Here is a 24,958-nt window from a genome sequence, read left to right as displayed (position 1 = left end):
TAACCCGCGGCGATCGCTGCCGCTGAGGTGCCCCTCCCCAGCAGAGACCCCGACGCAGCCAGCCCCTTCCTCCTTCCCCGCAGGTGCGCACTGCTCTGCGTGCGGCCGGGTGGGCGCCCAGCCGCTGCGGTCGCGGTAGCCGCTGGTAAGCTGCGCTCTGGGGCTGGGGCAGGAAGCAGTGGGGGGCGCTCGAAGAGCAGGGCAGCTTCGGCCACCGCGGCCGCCAGACCGGCCATGTGCTAAAGTTTCTGGGGCTCGGCGCCCCACTGGGCGCGCAGCGCGGGGCGCAGAGGCGCGGTGGGTGGGGCAGCACGGTCCTCCTGGCGCCCGCCCGCCCCCGGCCCCCGCGGGGCGCAGCTCTGCGTGTTCTCATGCTGACTCTTGCTCTCTCTTTCCCTCCGCGCTGCCTCCCCGAGATCCTCCCTCCGAGCCCCGGCGCGGGGCATGAGGAGCCCCCGGGTGCCGCCCAGAGACCAGCCGGCTGCGCGCACACCTCGCCAGCGGCAGACGGGGACATGAGCAGCGCGTACAGGGTCCCGCGCCCGGCGGCCAGCCCCATCCGGCGGCGGCCCGAGGGTCAACGCTGCCCGGGAGAATGAGGCAGGAGCCGGCGGCAGCCTCCTTTTTTTCCTCCTCTTCGCCTTCCTGCGGCTCCGGTGCTCCGGACCCGGGCCGAGCTTTGGCTCTGCTGCGTGCCCCGCGCGCCCCCCAACCGGCTCCGGATGCGCTTCTCGGTAAGCCAGGCCCACCGCCTCGCGAACAATGCTCCCTTTGGAGGGCCCGGAGGCCGCCTCCGGGCCCCTGTCCTACCCTCCTTCCCCACTTAGAGCCTGGAAACATTCGGGGCTTCCGATTGAATCCTTCAGTTTCCCGTGCCCGAAACCCCGCCTGGAGGCTGAACTGCCGGGGCAGACCTGGTGCTTTCCTCTGCCTTCTGGAGAAAGATGCGGGCTTGACATGCAGGCTGGAGACCTGTCTGGTCTAGATAATGGCATGTGTATGCAGCTGGGTTCAGACTTAGCATTTGCGGGCAACAACTCTTACTTAGTGGGTGTCCAGGCCGTGCCGGGCAGTGCGCCTCAAAACCGCTCTGGGAAATAGGTTCCTGTTTCTCCTTGGCCCCGATGAGGAAACTGAGGCTCAGAGAGGTTGAATGACTTAATCAAGGTCACAAGGTTAGGAAGTGGGAGACCAGGATTGGAAACCAGGGTACTCTACTTCCCTGCCAGACTGTTCCCTTTGTAACAAACACACCTGTCTCATTTCTTCTACTGACTGCTTCCGTCTCAAGAGTCATTGCATGTGTGTGAAAATACTTGCTCCAATGAGCATCTGTTCTGATGAAACAAATTGCCGGTAGCATGCACTTTTTGTTCATCCTGCCATCACGTTGCTGCCAGCCCCTAATGTGTACTCCAAGTGTAAAGCTGGGGTTCTGTTTTCCCAGTCCTCTTGAAGGATGGAAAGGACAGTGGTTCCTCCTGTGTGCCCAGCACATGCTAGGCCTCAGAACTGCATCCTAAACCTTTCCCTGGGGGCAGGGCTCATCAAGGTTACCTGCCCCTGGTTTTGTAAATCTTGGAGATGGTCACTTAACAGGAGCGGAGGCTGATCCCAGACGGCCACTGTGCAGGGGCTGGCCTAGTGTTGGCTCATATTTGCCAGCCCTCAGTGTCAGCAGAACTTCACACTTCTGAGCCCAAAAGAAAAGGAGTTTTAATGCAGATCCGATGCCTGATGCATGCCCCCAGTTCTCTGGCTTGCCACTGTTAACTGTTTGCTTAAGTGCATTTAGTTCAGTCCTGAAGTGGGAAGCCACATGGAATCAATTGGTCCTGGTCTGAGGGGCTTGTTCCAATGGTGGAGTCACAGTGTTGATCTCAGCTGTCTACACGTACATTTGTGTTGGTGCAGAGCAAGTCTCTTAGCAGTAGGGGCCTCTGTGTCTCAGTTAGTAAAGAGCAAAGCAACTGTGGACTGACAGGCCCCTCAGACCCCCTTCAACTAAGTGATTCTATGAGTGAAAGAACTAGTAAGTTACAGGCTTGAACTAGGGTGTCTTAGTCCAGTGATTTGGATAAACGTTCTACACTGATTGGGTTGTTGATTTCCAAGAAGAGTGCTTGGTTTTCAGGGAGCTGTGAGATTCAGGTTCAGCCCAAAAGAGGTGAAGCTGAAGCTGTGCCTAATAGATTATTTATTGGGCTAACGCATAGTGGCTATAAAATGTTCCAAGCTACCAGATTGGGGTTATGGGACAGGTTAGGCCTTTCAGTAGGAGAGATGACATTAACTCCTAAGAACTGATGACATACAATACATTAACAAGATGCCCAGCAGGCTAGAAAGCAGCAAGCTGGTGAGCTTTTCCTGCCCCTCCCAAAAAGAATCAATCTTATTTGCATAGGTAAAACATTCCCAACGCAAACAATTACTGCAAATAAATAAAGTGATTTTTTTTTAGACTCTCCCAACTCCATTGTTTGCTGAGTATATTAGCGATGCCTGGAGCCTGCCTGAGCTTGGCTGTAGAGGGGCTGGGACAGGGAAGGTGGGCCGCAAGGGTGTTCAGACTCTGAGTTAGTTTTTGGCTGTGGGTTAGAGCTAAATCCATCACTTTGACCTATGGGCTGTTAATGGGGTTGTCATGGGTCTTTTTAAGATGTGGATTAATGAGCCTCTTAAAGTGTTGCCGAATCCCAAATGAAACGGGCGTGTCCCACCTTTTTCCCAGAAACTCAGCTCTCAGCGGGTTTTGTGACTGTTTTAAATTCACAAAACCAGAGCAAAGCTTTCATTTTTGACAGGCTCATACGGTCTGCAAAGGAAAAATAATGCATCTTGTGTGGGGATATTAATCTCCTAGCATTGTGTGTTTTAGCTTCTCATGATTAACTGGTAAGGTTTTGAATAAAAATGAATGCAGAGAAACAATCTTCATAAAGTTGCTTTTGAAAATGCTGAGGTAATTATGAAATAACGATTTTTGTGTCATAGATCGTACTACTCAGAGCCAAAGCTGGATTACATCACAAAACATTACTCTTGCTACTGATACTTATTTTTTAATTCATTAGTTTTCTCCTATTTTTTGCTTTTTTTCTCCCAGTGTGAAAATAAGCAATCAAGAATAAATTTTTCCTTTCCAGTTTTTCTTTGTCTTAAACCCAGGGTTTTGTTTTTTTTTTTTTTTTTCTGTGAGATCCCTAAAGCTGAACTCTGCCACACTATGCATATAATGGCCTCATGTTAAAATATGTTTTAAGGGCCTCGGATTTCTTTTGGGAGAACAAGAGGGTTATGTGTAATAAGTAAGTAACAACGATGAGACGTTTCCCTTGTTTGCTTACTATTCTAAGTCAGGGGTTGAGACCATGCCCTCATGATTGCAGCAGCCACACTTAGCATCCTGAGGACACAGCCCGAGTGCTGTGGCATTTCTGCCTCAGTGAAGATGCACAGCTGGACTGATCGGAGTGTGGAGGAAAAGAACAGCTTCCAAAGGCCAGGAAACCTGGGATTTATTCCTGACTCAGTTGTTAATTGGCTTTGTGGCCATGGACAAATTATTTCAATTTGCCAGATCTGGGTTTATATATATGCAATGGGTGTGTACGTTTGCATGTATATGTGTGTGTATTGGTACCAGACGTCACCCTCCAACTCTAAGTTTGAAGAATCCTCAAAATTTGGAGATAGCTGGTTATTAATAGCTCCAGAATGCTCTGTACTTTAAGGTTACATAACATCCCAATTAGATATTCTTATAAACAATAAGAAATTGGTGATTATCGAAGATATGCTGTTTATTACCCTAAGTGGAGACTCCGCACCCTGAATGTGTGAAGGAGGATGGAGCTTTGATCTTAAAGGTGATTATGCCGGCTTCCCTATCAGAGTCCCCTTGCATGGTAGAGGCTCAGCACAAATCTGAGAGCACTAGAATGAGCATGACCGTCTCAAGGATCCATGTGGCAGAAGATGCAAGAACCATTATGTAATTTGGGTCAATGGGGTAAGAAGACTATGACATTCTATCTGTGTAGCTTTAGGGTTCAGGAGACTTGAAGATTTCGCCTCAATCTCAGGCTGTTCCTGGAAGGTAAGGAGGGAAAGTATGGAATTACTGTTTGCAGTTGTTTTGAAAATGGAGAGTACTTTAGTTAGAGCCTTGAACTCAGCTGAAGCTGGGAAATGGTGAGGAAGAAGTGTCTATTTGGTTGGTATTTTTGCCAGGTTTTGTGTGCAGGCTTCCTTTTAACATCTAAGAAAGTGTGTTGTCTGAGGTCAGTCTCCCTGGCGAAGCTGCAGTCATTTTCAGATAGAGAGGGCACGAGAAAGGAGCCACCAGCCCTTAAACATTTTGTCCTTGCAACTCTGCAAAGTAGATATTATGAACCCCGTGTTCTAGATGAGGAACCCAGGCTCAGAGAGCTGAAGTGTCTTTCTCAGTCTCTAATAATTATCGAATGGCAGAACCAAGCAATGTTTTAAATGGACTCTGCTGGGGTTTAAATCAATCCGTGCTGGACCTCATTTCCGCTGTTGCTGCAGTGTGTCTGTCTGGCAACCAAATTGTGTCCTTCCTCCCCAGTTTCTAGATAACCGTGGCACTAAAAAAAAGCATGCAGATGATTTGACAGAAGTAACATATAGAGGTGATTTTGCTGTCAATAAACCTCTAAATTCACCAGGATTTTTGTTAGTACATTAGATTTCTTGTAACTACACGATGTCAAACGTGTCCATTTCCAGAAAGATCCCTAAATAAGCCAAGTGTAACCCTAAAAGGGTTAGTGCTGGTGATTCTTTGGGAAAAGCTAAAAGAATTCCTCTGTGTCCCACACTCATCCCCCTGGGGTTCTGTGGGAAGTGAACACGAACTGACATATGCAACATCAGTCTGAGAAGTTGTCGCTAGGCTGCACCTCCTGAAAAAGGGACACAATAAAAGTTATGTAACAGAAGCTTTCAAAAGAACTGTTTCTCCTCCTCCAGGATGCCCATGAGTTAATCCTCCCCCAAACAACAGACTAGAGAAGGTATTCAGAGGAACATATGTAAGACCTTCACGGTTCACCTGCAGCTCTTAGGAGTTTCTGGGACTCGGGAGGAAAGGTAGGTGTCAAAGAACTTTTCCCATTACGGAGTAGAGGTGCTGTCGTAGCTGATATTGGGGACGGCCTTCGGAAGGTCACCCATGTGAGTATAGCAGCTGCTGTTCTTCGTTGTAAGTGTGTAGAGCTGACCAAGCATCCACCATTCCCAGGACTGGAGATTCCAGGGTCCTGTCTGTAACACTCAATTTACAAAGAGCAAAGGAAAATCCCTGGAATACTTTGTCGTCCCATCGCGTGGCTTTCCATTCTGGTAATGATACTCAGGCTGGGTTTCTTCACCAGCAGTTGAAAATGCTTCCGTCTCTGACGCTGGCTTTGCCTGTGTCATGCGAGTGACATCTTCACCAATAGACCCCTCCTTCATCTTCCTTGGATCACTGAGCTACTTATATGGCAAAAGCTTCAAGTTTCTTGATAGGTGCTGAATGAGGAAAAGCAGACAGAATGAGTTAGAAAGCTTGACTATGCTTCATCTACCATCTGCAAAATACTGACCACATCTCAGCAGTCAGCACAAGTTTTTGATTTGGTAAATGAGGAATAACATTGCGTGTCCTCAGTGTGGCCCATGGAATCTGCATCTTCTGCCCCCAAACTTTGAGAGAACAGGTGCCCCGTGGCTTCAGCTTTGGGCTAGATTTCTAATATGTGTAGTTATTAAAAAGTAGAAAACGCAAGAGTAGCTTTGCAGAGTCACCAGAGAGGATAAGATAAGAAGACAGAGAAGTTCATGGCCTCTGATACATGATTACTGCGAACACTTATTCGGGGCATGATAGTAGAAATGATTTCACACTTGTTTCCAGCAACAAGAATCACAGGATACATTCACTAAGAAATTTAGGTGTGTTTCTTGTTGTCTTTGTATGTGGCTTATGTCAAGTGCAGATAGCACTTTGTATGGTTAAAAACCTCCACCTTCCCAAGTCCTTCGGGGTGGCTGAGAGAGGCTAGGCTAAATGCCTTGGCGGACCCGAATTTTTGAAGCCTGAATCCCAAGGTCAGGTGGTGGTCTTGGTGAGGGTCAATGTATTTCCAGGTGCTTCTGTTTCTTAATAATCTATGATGAGCTGCTGTATGTACCTCATTTAGCATCACCGAGCAAAAGAGCAAACAGAGAATGCCCAGGGCATTTTCCCAGCCTGCCACGTTTCTCCACCTCTATCTGCTAATATGGTCTCGGGATCCCGATCCACTTCTTGATTCTTTTAATTCAGAAAATGGATGATAACGACAGTCATTTTTTAATGATCAATATTGATAAGTCTTATATATATATATATATATTTTTTTTTTTTTTTTTTTGAGACGGAGTGTCGCTCTGTCGCCCAGGCTGGAGTGCAGTGGCCGGATCTCAGCTCACTGCAAGCTCCGCCTCCCGGGTTTATGCCATTCTCCTGCCTCAGCCTCCCGAGTAGCTGGGACTACAGGCGCCCGCCATCTCGCCCGGCTAGTTTTTTGTATTTTTTAGTAGAGACGGGGTTTCACCATGTTAGCCAGGATGGTCTCGATCTCCTGACCTCGTGATCCGCCCGTCTCGGCCTCCCAAAGTGCTAGGATTACAGGCTTGAGCCACCGCGCCCGGCCAAGCCATTTTTAAATAAAGTGAATGCCCCCGGAGAGCATCACGTGCAAGTTTAAAATGATTTATGAATGGATACAGTATCCTTGCTCAGAGGGCTTTATTGAATACTTCTAAAACAGTACGCCCAGTTTTGCAGTGTTAAGTCTAAAGGTAGAAGTGAAAGCCACATCCTGTGTTCTTCATCTGAAAAGGAGGAGTGGAAAAATACACCCAACTTCTGAAAGGGAATGTTGAGACTGTTCCTCTATCACTTTTACTGACAAGATAACATTGCTTCGGTCTGAAACTTCTCTGTAGATGTAGCTTCTACACCAGGGCTGGTTGTCCTCGAGTCTGTTTGAGGACATCCCTGTGGCGGTTGAGAGTGGCTCTGTCCATCTGTGCAGGCATGGAGCCATCTCCTCCACAGGGCATGCGTCTCTCTGGTCCTGTCTGATTACCAGGATCCACCCCACACACACACCATCATTCTTTCCTCAGTCAGGGGCAACGGTTTAACAAACAGTTATGGAGCACTAGCTCTGGTCGAGGCACTGCTGGGCATTGAGGCTGCCGTGGTGGACACAGACAGCTGTAGTGTGTCATAGGCTGCTACTGTCATAGGCTGCTAGTGGGGCGTCACCCTCTGCCCTTTTTAAGGGGTCTGTTCAGAATCTGGAGGACTTAGCTGTTGCAGACTTGGAGGCACACGAGGGCTGGTGGGGAGAGCCCAGGCTGGGAGGAGGTGGCCTTCTCTCTCCTCTCACCTTGGTGCCTAGGGCCAAGCCACCCCCCACTCTGACCCTTCTCTGGTTTCAAGTGCAAAGATTGGGCCACTGTAGGTTTTTTCCAAGTGTGATCCAGGGACCACTTCCGTGGAAACACCAGGTGAGTTTATTAAAATGCATACGAGTGGACCTTGCTGCAGACTTGCTGAATTAGAACTCCTGGGGATGGAGGGCTCAGAATCTATATTTTTAACACACTTCCAGGTCACTCTCATCTCGGGCACAGTGGTGTTCGAGAATCACTGGTTCTCACAGGTGGCGGATCAGTAATGCCCCTCCCTGCTCTAAAGGACTCAGAATGCGGCACTCACCCCCATGCTGGCCACCCTTCTGCTCTCAGAATGCGGCACTCACCCCCATGCTGGCCACTCTTCCCACCTTCACCCACCGCTGTGCTGTCCGAGTCCCTCGACCCTCTTCACTGTGCTTGCCGCTCCTCCTCCTCTGTGCACTACAGTTTGCTTCCCATATGGTAGCCAGAATGGGCCTTTTAAAGGATCTCATTTCTCCTTGACTGGGAGAGCTTCAGTGCCCCCTGTGCCCAATAGCCAGGGACCTTAAGGTGACCCTCAGGGCCCTGCATGATCTGGCCCTCCATCTCACCTCCTCACCCACCACCTGCCCCCTTGCCTCCCTCTTCATGCCACAGCGCTAGAACCCACCCAGTTGCCAGGCGTTCACTCCGAGGAGCCACAGGACCTGGGGACTGGCAAGGCAGGGTGCCAGCCCCAGTAGGTGGGGCACAGCCCTGTGAAGCTCTGTTTTCCGTCCCGTCACCACGCTGAAAACCCCTGCAGACTGATGACACTCTTAAGCCCAGTTGGGCAGATCTGTTTCTGGGCCTGCCCACCGCCATAGTAAAAACAAATTTCAAAGCAGCTCTTTAATTCTGGGCACCGTGTTACAGGGTGACTCATCATGGGACTGCATTGTCCAAGTGGCTCTAGAACTTTTTTTCAGAGGAAGTTTCTGGGTATAGACTGCAGCCCTCTTGGGCTGAACTGTTAACTCAGCCACTTTTGATCCCAGGGCCCTGTCATCCCTCCTTCTCTTCTTTCCACAAATATTCACAAGACACCTGCTACATCCAGGCACTGCGGTCCCTGCAATATGTGTCTGCGTGGTTGTATCTCCGACTGCCGCTCTTGCTTACAGATGAAACGATGTGGTCTGGAAAGTATTTCTTTGGCCTTTTTTTCCCCTCCTACCGAGAAATAGTTGCTCTGGCCTGTGTATCAACAGTAGCCCTTTTGGGGCCTAGGTTAAGCAAACTGCACTCGAAAGTATCAGTCCCTTGGCAAGTAGGAGGGAAAGACGGACTGTGTTGTGAGATTCCCCTCCGAGGCGAGCTGAGCGCGACACTGGAAGATCTGTGGGGTCTCTCAGCTGGGACGCATGCTCAGCGTGTGGGGCCGGGGCTTGGTTTTCTGAAAGCCAGCCTGCCCAGCAGTGCAGACGAGTGAAAAAGGCCAGGACAACTTCAGACCCTTTTGGGTCTGACGTTGCAGATGCTTTACCTTGAATCATAAGGAGGGAAGCATTTTCATTCTCAGCATCAGTCTTCTTTGGGATGCTTTCTGTGGACACGTTGACCAAGCCTTCACTGAGAGGCCATTAGCAAAGTGGGGTGGAGGATGAAGGTAGAGATGTTCCCTGCCTTTTATGGATTCAGAGACAGTTGGGGAAAACGTGCTACGTAACTACCTGTAGCCAATTAGAGTGATTGACATGTTCCGAGAAGGCAGAGATGGGAAAGATGGGTTTGGCCAGGGGAGGGTGGAGGTGTTCAACTGGAGTCTTGGGAGATGAGAAGGAATTTCTTGAGCAGAGATGAGCGGGAAAGGCACTCTAGGTAGGAGGGCAAGTGTGAGCAGAAGCACAGAGGCCTGTTTATCAGGGAGAGGGGACTGTGTTGTAGGTCTGTAGAGTCAGGCTGAGGCCACAAGGCAGAGACAAGGCTGGGTCACTCCTGCTTAGATGGGAGTGGGTCTTGAATGCTAGATTAAGGAGGGTTCCACGTCTTACAGGTGACAGGGAGCTGTGGGAGGGATTTGACTGAGGATTCGCATTAAAAAGATAGCTGGTAGCCCTGTGTATGACCTCCCATACCCTCTATATTATAGGATAGTGAAGATGTGTAAAATCTTCAAGAAGAAATACTGTGCGGGAACAAGCATGGTTGTCCCTGGTGTAACCTCAGGCACCGTTTCTCTGATTGCAATGTCTTTGCTTGTCTGTATCTATTGACTGATCCTCTGGGCCCTGCTGCCCAGACCCCAGCTCTGCCAACTCTGCTGAGGCTCGGAAGGAAAGCAAGGTAGCCGCTGGCTTCAGCACTTGCTGCCCAGCCATCGTGGACTCTAGCCAACAGGAAATGGAGCGGGCAGTGTCCCAGCCTGATTCACCGAGCCGTGGGTCTCCCTGTGCCTCTGCAAATACATTCAGGCTGCTCCTGGCCTAAAAACAATGCTCCCAGACTTACATCCACAGCTGAGAGAATCCAGGGCACACATTGGCCGGCCAGCTTCCCTGAGCTTCCCCCAGCAGTGGGCTCAGTGGGTGGGAAAGGGGGTCACAGTCAGGAATTAAGGCATGTGCCACTCAGTGACCATTTGCTTTAAAATCCACATGCTTGGCAGGGCTGGTGACTTTTGCAGAGCTGGCTGGACAAAGGGAACATGAAGAAGGGAAGAGTGTCTCAGGGTCGTGGGTGGTTATACTACCCTTGACCTTCACTTTCTTATTGCTAAGGAGGAGAGAGAGAAAAAGAGAAAAATCATGTTCCACAAGCCGGTGGGCAAATTCTTAGCTGGTTTCTGTGGAGTGTGGGCCTGGCAGAGAGCCCTCTTCATTACTGGCTGACTGCCAGATGGTGCCAAGGGCATGGCATCCTGGGCAGTCAGCCTCCTGGTGAAGATAGCCACCCTCTGGAGGGTTCCTCACCCCAGGACGTGGGCCTGGGAAGGGAATGCAGCTCCACCCTCCATGGGTCCCATTTACAGGTCAACAAATTGAGGCCAAGAGAAGCGAAGTGGAATTGTGGCCGAGCAGGACATCAAATCTTTCTGGAGTCGGTCATGATCCTTGAGGCCAGCCAATGTCCAGTGCCCAGTGCTGGCAGAGCCTACCTGGAAATGGACAGTTTGTCTTCACACTGCCTTGCTGCCCACCACACACGGAGGACGTGACTTTCTCCTTGTTCATCTGTCTTCCCTCTTGGAACCCAGGCCCAGAGCCATGGGGCTGGGCAAGAACCCTAGATGTCTGGCCCTTTGTTTGTTTCTTGGTTTCTGAAGCTCGTGTGGAAGTTGAATGCAAGCAGAGAAAGGAATTCAGTAGCAAGTTATCAGAGCAGATTAGAATGGTTGTCAGGATCTGGGCATGGAAGTCGATGGGGCTGAGTTCTCTGTTTGGAGCTCTAAGGCTCCTGAAATGCAGCATTAGGTGCTGGGAAAGCCTTTCATCCTGGTTCTCAGAGCCCCTGGTGCACACTTACATACATACATAAGTTTAACCCAAACCATCTCGTGAGATCATCATCGCTGGCTCCATCTCCTTCTCTCAACTGTCTATTCCCTGGATCCTCAGTACCTGGGGCGAACCTTGCTTGGCACCTGGAAGTTACTCCTGGCCTGTTAGTGACCGGACGGAGCATGCATTGTGCAAAGGGATTTGTGCAGCGGTCAGTCTGGCTGAGCTTTTGGGGCAACCTGGCGCTCCTGACTGTTTCTCACCTTACCAAGTAGGTTCTCCTAAATGCATGAGAAGCTGATGACAACTCTGCTGGCTGACTTCAAAACAGTAAAACCTTCAGGGCTTTATTAGGCAGATCTATAAGTACAGTTCCTGCTCATAAAATGCATCCATCACAGCCCCGTGGAACATAAAGGAATTGTTTGCAAACTTTCCCAGGTTATTACCCCCAAACTTAGTAAATATATGCATTGGATAAATAATCTTGGGAGGCCCATCAATTATTGCAGTTTCGGACAGAACTAATCTACCTGCTGGCACATTTCATAGGTTTCACCACCTTATTGACTCTCATTTTAATGAAAGAGGAGAGCAAAGCTATAAAAACTATCCTCTTGGGTTAGGGACCCGACCAGATGATGGATGACAAAACAGTGTAGAAAATGTATGAGTTCTGTGTGGTTATTCAGGGTAATTATTATTAAGACATTTTGAGCATCTGACCTCAGTTCCTTTTGTTTTCCTGGGCAAGGACCTAGGACCTCCCAGATTCTGCTGCACTTGGCTGGCGACTCTCTGTGCCTACAGTCTCACCATTGGAATGGCAGTTCTTCAACAGGATTTTGATGGCTGTCACAGTCACTTTGGGGAACATGCACCTTTTATTTGAAGCTGTTCTTCGAGTCAGATTGTGAGGCACTGGACAGACCTGGATTGAAATCTGAGCTTATCCTCTAACTCCCTGTATGATTCTTGGACAATGTGCTTCAGCCTTTGTGAGTCCTATTTTCTCTTCTGAAAAATGGGCATAATAACAACAATTAATGGTAATCCCAGCTTTGATTAATGTTTACTGGGTGCTTACTGGGGCGGGGACCCTGTGCAATAGGTCCTTTCCATGGACTCGTTCACTGAATGTGTACAACAGCTTGATAAAGGAGTTACTTTTATTATTCCCATTTTACAGATGAAAATACTAAGCCTTCAAGTATGTATTGGTGCATACGAAAACATCTCAGATAGTGGTTTTGAACATGGGTAATCACTTATTTCGCTCAGCTAGTGGCCTTGCTGCGGGCCTCGTGTGAGGTTGCAGTCAGACTGGCTGGGCTGGAATCACCTGCGAGGCTTCCTCACTCGAATGTCTGGCACCTGAGCGAGAAGGGGGGCACAGCCTAAGGGTGGGTGTGGGGAGGCTGGCACAGCTGAGACTCCGTCGCTCTGTGGACGCTCCGTGTGGCTGGGTAGCTGTACTGCCTACCTGTAGCCTAGGGCTCCATTGCCCCAAGAGAGAGCAGACAGTTGTAGGAAGTGGGGGTGTCTGTATCCTCTTTGGTGATCGAGCCTCACAAGTCACATAGTATCACTTCTGGCGTGTCCTTAGAAGCAAGTCCCTAAGGCCAGCCCATATTCGAGGGGATGGGGGGCAGTTAGACTCCATCCTCTGATGGGAGGGGTGCCGAAGGGTGCCAGTACATTTTAAGCCACCACGGAGTGCTCAAGTGCCTTACACAAGGTAGACCATTGCAAGGCAGCACAGTGGGGTTTCGGATCCTGAGCACGGCCGTCACCCCCCTGCAGTGTAAAGTGTGAAGCACCACAGGCCCCGTGAAATGGGACCTCTGTAAGCATGTGAGCTGTTTCCCCTTCGGATGTCCTTTCTGAAGAAGGAAGCAGAGCTGTGTGCGAGTCCAGCTGCGGCTCCTCAGCTTCAAAGAGGCCCTTGGTACCAACCCTTGGGGCAAGCCATCTCCCCTCCCCTCCCCTGCTGTCCCTGGCCTCCCTTCTCTTCACTCGGAGCCACCTTCTCACTTTCCTGGGTCCTGGGCAATTCTGTTTTCATGGGCCTCTTCCTCCATAAAAAGAAAAATTAAAAATTATTTCTTAGGACTGAGCTGATATTAAAGATGAACATATTAATGTTATATAGTAAAACATTTTCTTCTACCCGGAAGTTCATTGTTTTCCTTCTGATTTTAAATTGGAACATTTCTGTGGGCCCTGGGCACTGTGCCTGCTGCATCTGAAGGAGAATTTGGCTTGCCCTTCCCCCTCCACCCCTCCCCACCTCCTCTCCCTCCCCCTCCTCATCTTCCGCCTCCACTATTAACTTTTCCACTGGACCACCACTTGGTAGGCTGCTGTCCTCTCCTACGCTGTGAACTTTCAGGTTCTCCGAACCCTGGGCAGCCCCGTGACTGGTAGCTGACTGTTCCCGGTAACTCTGGCTTTCCTGTTTCCTGGTCCTTCACCAAGAGTAGACCTCCCTCGTGAGGAGGAACTTAAGCAGGAACTCATCTTCCCTGTAAGCCCACGGAGCTGTCACCCCCGTCTGGCTTCTGGCTGGTCTCTCAAAGCAGAGCACTGGAAGGGTCTCCCTTCCTGTGCACCTGCAGGGGTGGTGGCAGCGCAGAGATGGCTGCTCTCCTGGTTTTTGTGTCTGACGCCCCAGCCAACCCATCCATCCGTGAATCCTCCACTCAACCATTTAGGAAACAGCTTTTTACTGGTGAGCATTTCATGAGGCCTATCTTGTCTCCTTCATCATGGAATTTAGAGGGACACAAAGAAAAAAAAAAAAAAAAACCAAAAAACCTGACAAATGATTCTAAGCAATGGGAGATTTTTTTCCCCAAGAGGTGGGGTCTCACTCTGTTGCCCAGGCTGGAGGGCAGTGGCTATTCACAGGCGCAATCATTGCACACTAGAGCCTTGAATTCCTAGGCTCAAGCAATTGTCCTTTTTTAGCTTCTCAGCAATGGGAGATTTTTTGTAAGAAATTGTCATTTCACGGAAATTGAAGCAAGAAATGCATTCTGGCTTCGTGAAGGAGAAATGAAGCCATCAGTGACCAGGATGTCTTCCTTCCTCTCTGTCTGGAGTCCCAGGTCTCACCATCTGGTACCATCTGGTACCCTTTGTCTCTAACTTTCCTTTTCAACTTTGGGTTTCTCTTCTTGTCCTCTGAGCATATATATGGCCAAACAATGGTTACCCTAATATGGCAGCCCCAACCCTACATTTGTGTGGCCTTAAAGCTCACTCCGTCTCCCCGGGGCCTAAATTCCCAGGAGAGAAGTAGAGTGGCCTGGCTTGGTGAGGAGCCCTCTGCTCTAAACAGCTGTGGCTGGGAGGTGGTGTCACATGGTAGGGAAAGCTGTCCCTCGAGGCTGTCACTGGGATAGGTTCCCCAGGTAGGGTGTGCAGGAGGGGAGAGAGAAATAGCGCGTTCCCCACGCCTTTGCCTCAAAACCAGTTCCTGGTTTAGGGTGGTGGTTGCCAGCCTTTTGATGTCCACAGAAGAGGATATTTGTTTAGTTGGGAAATTGGTATAAGATTGCCCGGTTTTAATCTGCTGTCTCTCATCAGCATGTGATACATAATTTAGAAAACAGGAAGACCTTAATATTAGAATTGTAAAAGTGTTTTACATTTATTCATTAATCAAATTAATCAAGTGTAATTAAATTAATCAGAGTGTATTGTTCTTGGTTTTCCCATGTCACCACTGACAGCTGAGACTTTGGTCATAGAGCTGAACCGGTCTGTGGGCTTACACCGGGCCCCACAGCACTCGGAGTCCTCAGAGATCATTTTTAACAATAATAATGCAACCCAGACAGGAGCAAAAAGAGTCGACCTGTGTCTGGAGCCTGCTGAAGTTGGGGGACAGGGAAGCGACATGATCTAGTCTGTGATTTAGAGAGAGCCCTTCGGCCATGGGGTGGTTGAACTAGCATTCACAAATCAGAAATCTGTGCTGGCAAACGCTTTTAAATAGAGCAAATGTTTGGCATAGGCAGACACACTCAAATTGACTGATTTCTGAAAGTGCATCCCCGTTCAGAAGCTAGAGCCAAGGTCCCACCTCCTCGGGGGTTTTCCCTGGAGCTTGAGAGGATCCTGTCACTTGCCCACCTCCGAGTCTGAAGACACAGACTGGCGGCAGTCGTGTTCATGACGTCACCTTTGACGGTTGATTCCTTTTTTGGAGAAAACCACTGGCTTTTGGAATAATTTTCACCCTCTCTCCGCAAGAGCCCTGCGATTCATGTAAGCTCTGTTTATAAAGCCCCTTCGTGGGCACAGGTCAAATTTAACAAGTGTGGAATGGGTGGGCAAGGCTTACTGGCCCAAAATGGCAGATGAGGAAAAAGGCTCAGACTCCCTCAGGAGCCTGCCCGGGGCCACACAGCTCCTAAGAGATGGAGCAGGAATTGGACCAGAGTCTCTGCCGCCAAGTTCATCTCCCTATTACTATACACTCGCTACACATGCCGCTGAGAGGCTGTCCCTGATCTTGGCTCTGTTGTCTCTTATGTGTCCTAGCTGGGTGCTTAGTCTCCTAGGGTTGCCATAACAATACCAAAAGCTGGGTGGATGAAGACAACAGAAATGTATGGCCTTGTAGTTCTGGAGATGGGAAGCCTGAAGTCCATGTGTCAGCAGGGCTGTGCTCCATCAGAAAGCTCCAGGGGAGGGTCCCTGTCTCTTCCTGGTTGCTGGTGCTTGCCCACAATCCTTGGCATTCTTGGCTTGTAGCTGCACCACTCCAGCCTCTGCCCCTGTCTTCGCATGACCTTCTCCCTGTGTGTCTATTTGTCTGTGTCCAAATCCTCTTTTTCTCTTATGAAGATATTAGTCATTGGGTTTACTCACCCTGACTCATGTGACCAGATTTTAACTTAATTGCATCAGCAAAGATGCCATTTCCAAATGAAGTCACAGGTACTAGCGGTTAGGACTTGAGCATATCTTTTTGGGGGACACAGGTCCCCTATGACACTGAGACACTGCCAGGGGGCCCCTAGTGGACCACGCTCTTACCCAGAAGGTTCTGTGCCTGGTCAGTGTACTTCCCTCCCTGGGTTTTCCTCAGTCCCCTGCTCAGGCCCATGAGGTGCTTCCAGTAGGGGCTGTGCTCATGAGTCCCTCTGCCAGGAGGGGCATGAAGTCAGCTGCTGCCAGCCTGGGGACGGGTTGTGCCGCTTTCGCATCTGTTTGAGATGCTGCCAGTGCGTGGCCTCAGTGAGTGGGTGGCAGTGCAAGCACAGTGTGTGTTCTGGGGAGCGGGGCCACCTCTGGCTGGAGGTGTCGACTTCCTCAGGGCTCCTGGCAGCACCTGGTGCATTACTGGTCAGGGTATCATTTTGACCTCAGGGTGGCCGAGGAAGCTATGTTTAGGGAAGTGGTGTGGAGCTTAGACATTCGAGCTGGCCTGGTTCTTTTTCCCCCACCAGATGACAAGCGTCTCTAGGGCAGGGATGCCTGGCCATCTCTATGTCCCCTCCAGCAGTTTCAGGCTCATGGGAGCTGCCATGTTTCTGCAGCTTTAGTCCCACATTGCTGTGACCCTGTGAGGCTCCCCTGGGCAAGTCTCTTCACTCTCTGAGCACCCTGCAGGGCTGCTGTGGGCTTCCATGAGACGATGCATAATAAAACCATGCACGACTTGAAAGGCCTCCAAGTCCCCGCAGCTTTCCTTATTATCTGGGAGATGCCTCAGGACGAAGTGGCAGGACCTGATTGAAGAATACGGTTGAAGACAGCACCTCGATATGTCTGGTGGTGCAGGGATAGGTGGCCATGTGGCCCCAGTGAGAGCCACTTATAGGAAAAGGTGGTATATTTGGGCAAGGAGGTGGCACCTCCAAAAACTTGTTGCAGTTTCAAGTGAATTTCTGAAGACACGTCAAGTTTTAGGTGTGCTGAGTCTGCAGTGACCATGGCCAATGGGATGGGAAAATTTTCTCGCTAGAGACCAGTGAGAGGGAACATGGACTCTCCAGAGAGTTTCATGAGCGTCCCTGCCAAGGACTAGTGGAAACCCAAGCGGGTGAGGACAGGGATAGTGGGAGAGGTGGGAGGCCACCTGGGATCTTGGAAGAGAGGAAGCTTCCTTTTGGCAGCATGGGAAGCAGCCTGGGAAAGTCAGGGTTGCAGGATGGGAATCCAGGGTTTTAGCAGACAGGAACCTGAAGCAACCTGGCTGGGCAGTGCTGTCTGCAGACCTAAGAATATTGACTGCTTGGCCTGTAAAGGAAAAGTTTGTTGCAAAGTGGAATTGAAAGTGGCCAGGAGCCAACGGGGAAGGGGCCGCCCTCACTCCTTATGGCTCTGAGGGGTTGGGTCTGTCCTCAAGTCCTGTGTGTGGCCCTGATTCCTAAAGCTACCTGGCTGCTCCCTGAGAGCAGGAGCTGCTTTCTGAAAGACCATGGATCCTCCCCCACCCCCGCCACCCCCGGCAAGCAGCCAGCGGAGTGCCAGGGGCATAGCACGTGCTCAGTTAACGAGAACCGACAAGACCCGTTGCCAGAGGCGGCTTTTGCTCCGCTGCTGGAGTTCTCAACCCAACTGTCTATGAGAATAACCTTTCCAGGAGCATTTGAAAAGTACTCATGCCCGGGCCTCCTCACTCTGTATTAATGTTGCAGTTGGTCTGAGCTGGAGCCTGGCACCAGGCATTTTCAGAGCTGCTCATGGATGCTGCATTCATTATTAAGATTCACCACCAGCTCCGAATTGTGGCTGCACTATGTGGGCACGTCCCTGCTCTTTCTGGGCCTGTTCAGTCATTTGCAAATAGCCTTGCAGAAATATACATGGTGGGTCCCACGTGTGCCTGGCACACAGAGGCACCCTGGCTGATGCTGATTCAGAGTCGCAAGACGATTTTGCCCTGTTTTGGAGGGTAGCTGCCCTGTGGAGATGACTGCTCAGGGAAGCTGGCAGCTTTCCAGAAGAGAGAAGAGGAGCAACCATTGCCGATTGGATCATCCAAGCTGGGGTAGCGTCTGTCTGGCTGTGAGCACTGGTTTAAGGTGAGCGTTAAGGTCCCGTGGGATGTCAAGAGTGTTTGAGGAGAAAGAACACATCTTCTTGGTCTAAGTCACCTTTCAATGAAAAAATGCCATTTTGTCAGAAATTCGCCTCTTGGGGGATCAGGCCGTGCATTTGATGTTAACGAGCTCTCGTTGAACACACGCTATGTGCTGCATCTGTGCAAGGGCTTGGGGACCCCTAAATGAATTTGACAAATTAGACAAAGTCATGCCCTGTTGGAGCCCAGCAGCTTTCGGGTCCCCCTTCCCCAGGCACCTTAATCCAGGACGGCCACACTAGCAGGAGGAGGGCGGGGAGGGAGAGATTCACACATGAGGGTCCGGATTTGAAACGCTGATGAAGAACGGGGTTTGCGGGGCCCTTGTCAAGAGTTCTGCTCATCGAAACATTTTGTTTCTTGGTATAAACTGTTGCCAGTCGACTGAGAAAGGTGATTTGGAACCAGGCCCATGACCTTCTGCAGCTGCTGAGCTGTAGGGTCTACAGATTGTTGGGATGTTACATAAAACAAAAAGGCCCTAAGGCCATGCCTGGAAGAGCAGGCTTTCCCACAGGTCAGCCTCCTTCTCTGCATATTGCAGAGCTTCAAGAGATCTTAAAAGAAAGGACTCTTTTAAGCAAGGGTCAGATGGGATAAGGATGACGCACAGCGAAGGTGTAGATGCGGTTGCAGTGAAAGAGAGAGTGAGGACCCAGAGACCTCCTGTCCTCAGCCACAGGCGGCTTCCTCTTGGAGTCCGCGGCACGTGCATATTGGTGCTGGGCACTGCGGGATGGAGTGTTCATCCCAGACACACGTTCCTGCTGGGCACCACCTCTCTCCTGGTGATAGGTTGGAGCTGAGGGCACAGAAATGGCCAAGGCAGGGAGTCAAGCCAGACAGCCAGCATCTCCAGAGAATGGTGACAGATGCTGTCTGCCAGGTAAGTGCGGGAAGTGCAGAACCAGCCTTGAAGCTGGACGAGGGTCGTACAAGGTGTCCCAGAGAGGGGACATCTGAGCTGCACCTTAAAGGAAGAGTAGCAGTTAGCCATGTGCAGAAGGGTAGTCTAGGCAGGAAGAACAGATGTGTCTAACCCAGGAGGACAGCATGGGCCAGTGGGAGGAGAGCATGGGCCAGTGGGAAGGGCAGGAAGCTAGGACTGGGCAAGATAGAAAGATGTGCCTGCTGGTTTGATAGGGTGAGGGAAGTGTGGGGCCCCATTTTAGCTCAGTAGTCAAAGGCCTGAGTTCCAGCAAAGCACACACGTGTGCATGTTCTTAGAGTGTGTGTGGTGCGTGTGTGTGTGTATGTGTGTGTGCCTGCATGGGAGGAAAGGGAGTGGAGAGTTGTCAAATGAGGCAAGTCAAAACCCAGGCAGTGGGATGGTCACGTTAACATCTTTTACAAGGGAGTTCCCGACACGTCCTCCAGGATCACGGTTCACTCAGCCTCACATTGCTGCAAAGCGGGAATTTTACCAATGATTTAAAGCCCTTCCAAGGGCTTCCAGGATCTCTGATCTTCCTGGCATAACTCTGGCATCTCCCTCACCCTCAGTGCCCTGTGCCCCAGACCTCGGGAACGTGTTTCAGGCCCAGTTTTTTCTTCCTTTGAGCCATGGCATGTGCTGTTGCTTCCACCGGAACACTCTCCCGCTTCTGTTCCTCCTTCAGATCTTAACCCACAGTTGCAGTCCCTCTGACCCTGGTCCCTCCCACTGCAGGCTGTGCTCCTGTGTCTCTGGGCTGCTCCACCACACGGTGCCTGCCCATCATAGCATCCACTACCAGGTGGCCTTTTCCTTGGTAGGTTCCTTACAAGCATGCAACATGCTTTGTGCACCTCTCAAATCTTCAACACCTTGCGTGGTACCTGGCCCCAGGTGGGCACTTGGTCGCGTATTTGTTAAATTATTGAATCCTTTAGAAACCAAGCTCAGCAAGGTTAAGAAACGTTTCTGTCAGTGAGTAACAGAGTGGACATTCAAACCGGCCTTCTTGCTGGTCCCACTCCTGTGCACCTCTCACTGCACCTACCCAGTTGCTGCCTTTCCTACCGATCTCAACGATTATGCAGTCAGCTGTGGGGGAAATGGGGCTGAGAGTCCAGTCTTCTAGAAGGTGGAGTGAACCAGGCAGGGTGTCAGTGTTCAGGCTCGGTGGGGAAACTGAGGCAGAACCCCAGAAACATAGATTGGGCCGTTCCAGCTAAGTAGGAGGAGTGCACAGGCATGATCCTGTACCCACTGGAGACTTCATTTGTGGCAACAAGACTCACTGCAGCCCCACCTCCTAGGGCAAAGCACCTCCTGCCCCGTTTTGCGTGGAATAAAGCTGGGACTTCCATGAAGGGTCTGGGCCAGGTGTGACGGGCCAGCCAGGAGCTGCACCACACCCTCTGGAACTCTAGAGGCCATTCCAAGCCTCACTTGTTTTTCTTTTCGCAAAAACAGAAGCAGAAAGCCTCTGCTCTGTTTGCCTTACTCTGCAAATAAAAATGGAATCAGGAGAGCAGCAGTTTGAATCCCACTTGCAAGCAGTTTGTAAAAAGTGCCCAGGTGCCCCAAAAGGTGGAAACATTTATTTTCCATTTGTAAAAAATAACACTTTGTTATGTCGATATCATGCGGCAGTAGAGTACTCTGCAGTTTGCAATTTGGGAGTGCAAAGGGCAGGGTCTCCTTGCAGGCCTGGCTCTGGGAAGCCTCCTCACCACAACCCTCCATGTTTTCCATGACACTCTCCAGCTCCCAGGGCGGGCTGCCTTGCCTGCTTAGCAGGCTCTAAAGTCGTACTTTACAGTTCATGCCGTGATTCTGGCTTGCGTTGGAATTTGTTCTTTCAGATAGCTCTGTTTGGCGTATCTTTTTATTTCACAGTAAAACCATTTTTAAAAATTAACGCGTGCACATTGTCAGAAATCAAATTGTATAGGCGAGTGTATCATGAAAGCCCTGACAAATCCTGAATGCTTGCTTTGTGCCAGGCACTGTTCTGGGGATGTTTTTCCTGTAAACTCATTTAATCCTCATCACAACCTTGTCCCCACTTTGTGTGATCCAGGATTTGCATCCAGACAGCGCATTGATCGTCTGTGGACCCCAGTCATGGACTTCCTGATGTGGAAGAGGAAGCCATGCCAGACTACTGGCTCTTTCTCCTCCTCTCAGTTTCATTCGTGCTTATGAAAGTGCGTTTTAATCTTTAGATACATTTTTCTCCAGCACCCTTGCACAGTGCGTCCGTCTCCTTATTTCATAAGGTGAGGTTGTTAATCCATATTGTTTCTTTTGTCTTTCTTCTCAAGCTTCGGTGCCACCCACCTACTACCTTCAGGCTGACATTCCTTCAAGGTTGCTGAAGTTTGCATCCCGTCCTGAACACTCTAGCATATGCGTTGCCCATAGCTTGACTCTGAATGTTGAGAACAGTAGGTGACATTGCTGTAATTATTGCTACATTAGAGGTGTCTAATGCTGGGTTAGCTCATGCGCTGGGATGACCTTTTCTTCTCCAGAGATCAGTGTCAGAACCCCTAGACCACTCAAAGCAGAATGGCCCAGAACAGACTCGAGTGGGTTCTCCCGCCTACACAATGTCAGTTGCTTGGAAGCATGCCATATTGTAGTTTGCTTCATCTTTGGATCGTGACTTCATTGTGCAGGATATTTTTTCTGGGATTTCTGGTTGCCTTTCTTTTTTTCTTCTTGCTTTATATGCCTTTTTCATACTCTCCCTTTTTTCATACCACCTGTTCCATTGAGCCTTTCCCCATTGTTGTTTTTGTTTTGTTTTGTTTATTTCTGGAGAGCTAACCCCTCTCAGGATGCTCACCCCTCCTTTACCCAGGGTACTGTATCCTCTCCAAGGCTGCTGCCCCCAGGTCATCTTGGGCTCGCCATCATTGCTTTCCTGGGTTGGAGGCTCTGTTTGCTCAAGTCACTTCCTAAGAAAAGGTACGTGGAAAGTAAACTGTCTGAAAATGTCTGTATTTTATGCTCACACTGAGGGTCGATGTCCAGGTTCTAAATCATTTGCCTTTAGAATTTTGAAGACTTTAGAGTTTTCCTTTTTTCATTTGCCGATGAGAAGTCTGATTCTTGGTTCTTATCGACTATTTATTTTCTGTTTTTCTTGTCCAGAAGATGTTAAGAATTCTTCTTCATTCATGGGGAATTCTTCTTCATTCATGGGGAATTCTTCTTCATTCATGGGGTTCATGTATTACATGAGGATAGTCTCCAGGGTGGGTCTTCCTTTATTCATTGTTCTGGTCATCCAGTGGACTCCTTTCATCTGAAAGCCCACGTCCTTCAGCTCTGGGAGATTCTAATGGAATTGATTGTTTAAAAATCTTCATTTGTTTTCCGTTCTCCATATCTGAGCGTCTTACTTGTCAGCTCTAAAATCTTCCAGAATGGGATTGTATTCTTCTACATTTTTCTCATTTCTTTGCCTTTTTGCTCTTTATTTTAGATTTTGTTGACTTCATTTTCCAGTTTGTCATTTTGATTTTTTTTAACTTTTAAAAAACATGTTGTCACTAACATTTTTAACCTCTGAGAGCTTTTTCTTGTCTCTGATCATTTCTTTTCCTAGACTCTATTTTTGTTTTATAGCTACTAGGACACTGAGTGCTGGAATAGTAATTAGAGCATTTTGTTTGTTTGTTTGCTTTAGTCCATGAATTATTTCTGTCTCCTCTGTGGTCAGTTTTTGATTGTTTTGACCCTGCTCTTCCCACTGCCCACTTTCTCATGTGCCTTTTCGTTCTGAGTTGAAAAAGGTCTAGCAGCTCTTGTGAGATTCTTCTTTGGCCAATGAGTACACAGGCTGAGAAAGACTGGGTAACTGACCAGGGTCACCCAGGTAGAAATGTGTAGCTGGTAACCAAACCCCAGTGTTCTAATTTCTACTCTGCTTCCCTTCCCCCCAAAACTTGATTGATTTCAAGTAGATTTTAGGCCAAGACTTGTCCCACTTTGCTGATTGCATGGAAGCCAGCATCTCTTGGTAACTGGGGCTGTGGGAGAAGCTGACTTTCCCATCACTGGTCTGTGACTCATCCGTGGTATGCTGGAGGCCCCAGGAGCTCTGTGGTTGTCAGGAGACCATGCAGCCACATCTGGGATGGTTGGTAGCTTCTCACTGGCCTGATGTCCTTTGTCAAAGATGAGACCCCAGAATCCACTCCCAGGTATCCCACAGCCCCCACAAAAAGCTAAGGCTTCTCCCTCTCAGAACAGGAGACCTGTGCTCTGAGATGGGGACCACAGTGGAGCAGCACCCACTAGAAGGACTCCTGGGTCCCCGAGGCTTGGTTAGAAGTAAATCTTCACCTGCATGCGGAAGAATTCAAGGCAGTGTTTGACTGCAGGCAGGCTGCATGTCTTAGTCCATTTGGGCTGCTATAACAAAATAGCATAAATTGAGTGGTTTCTAAACTACATACATTTATTTCTCACAGTTCTGGAAGCTGGGGATTCCAAGATCAAGTTGCCAGTAGATTGAGTGCCTGGAGAGGGCCCGCTCCATGGTTTGCAGATGACCTTCTTCATGCTGCCTCCTCGCCTCTAGTGGAGGGAGATGTGGAGAGCTGTCTGGGGTCCCTTTTATAAGGACATTAATTCTATTCATGAGGGCTCCACTCTTATGACCTAATCTCATTCCAAAGGCCCTACTTCCTAATACCATCACCTTGAGGGTGAATATTTCAACATATGAATTTTGGGGGGACATATTTAGATCACAGCAGTGCAAAATTAGGAAAATGTGAAAGAAACCATGAAACCATAGATACTTTAGCTCATGTCACCCTCATCTTCTGCTCCTGCGACTTTCTCCTGTAGAATATTCCGACTTGCAGAGAGAAACAGTGAAATCATTCAAAGGAATTTCTCGGCCCTCCAGCTTTGGAATGCTCCTTAGATCACATGGAATCTGAGACTGAACCATTTATTGGGAGCTTTTCTTTATTCCTTTATTTTTTTTTTCATTTATTCAGCAGATGTATATGAAATCTTCCTGTAAGCATAAAATGGTGCTTAAATACAAGAGGTGAGAAGGGTGCAGAGTCAATTAAGACGCGGTGTCTGTCCTCAAGGGCCCTGCAGCTCAGAGGGAGAGACAAACGTGTGAACAGGTGCACTGCGAGGCGGAGGGAAGGCTGCACTGCTGAGAGGTACAGTTAGTGGGCTGCGTGATTGCGGGGAAAGGAGTGATGAATTGTGCTCAGGGGAACTGAGGCAGACTGGTGCAGAGACGGCACCAGGGCCGAGCTGGACAGAAATTTGAGTGTTATTAGATGGAACCAGTAAAGGGGGCAAGGCATGGTTTGAACAAGAGCCAGGGGTCAGAGGCTCACAAGTGCCAGGCCTGTCCCAGGGCTGCTGGCCCCCGTTGGTGGGAGTCCAGGGCAGCAAAGGACTTGGCCATGTGAAGATTTGGGTTTCTTGTCTGGTGAGGGCACAGTGCCTCCTTCTTAGGTCTGTGCTGGGGAGTAAATGAGCCAGCCGGGGCAGGAGGTAGGCTCCATACTGGTTGCATAGTAAGCCTTAATCCAAGTTAGCTGTCATTGCTTATGACAAGGTGGCCAACAGTTCCACCTGGCCTTGGAGTACATACTAGTTTGGAGAGCCAGTGGTGCCGGGTTTCAAAGAACATTAAAAACAGTTCATGGCAAAAGGGGAGAAGCAGATGCCCTTAGAAGGGGTGCAGCCACCTTCTCCACATCGCCATTTTGTGGACAGGCAAACAGAGGCTCGTAAAGGAAAGATGTAGCCCATTTATGTGCAGTGAGACAGGACTGAAGGCATGTGGTTTATAGATGCCTTTTGCTTCTTTTTTGTTTATTTAGTTGGTTAGTTATTTTGCTCCCTTTACCTATTTTTTAAGAGCGTATTTTTCCCTGCTTTTTAGTTTCAGTTCTCATGTATAGATTTCTTTCTTTTATTTTCTAGCATAATGTT

At 49.4% G+C, this 24,958-nt stretch overlaps 1 long non-coding RNA gene across 1 annotated transcript in view; it reads left to right on the top strand.

Annotated features, from left to right (window-relative positions):
- Positions 1–314: 314 nt before the first annotated feature.
- LOC116275690 overlaps positions 315–24,958 on the top strand; it is a 49,537-nt gene continuing 24,893 nt past the window's right edge. Inside the window, exon 1 of the long non-coding RNA XR_004184787.1 lies at positions 315–734. This is a non-coding gene — a long non-coding RNA (uncharacterized LOC116275690). The remainder of the gene's footprint in view (positions 735–24,958) is intronic.

This window comes from Papio anubis, chromosome 7 (genome assembly GCF_008728515.1).
Source record: "Papio anubis isolate 15944 chromosome 7, Panubis1.0, whole genome shotgun sequence".
Lineage (NCBI taxonomy): Eukaryota > Metazoa > Chordata > Mammalia > Primates > Cercopithecidae > Papio > Papio anubis.
The sequence above is the reverse complement of the archived record's forward strand: the minus strand, read 5'-3'. Positions and strand labels throughout refer to the sequence as shown.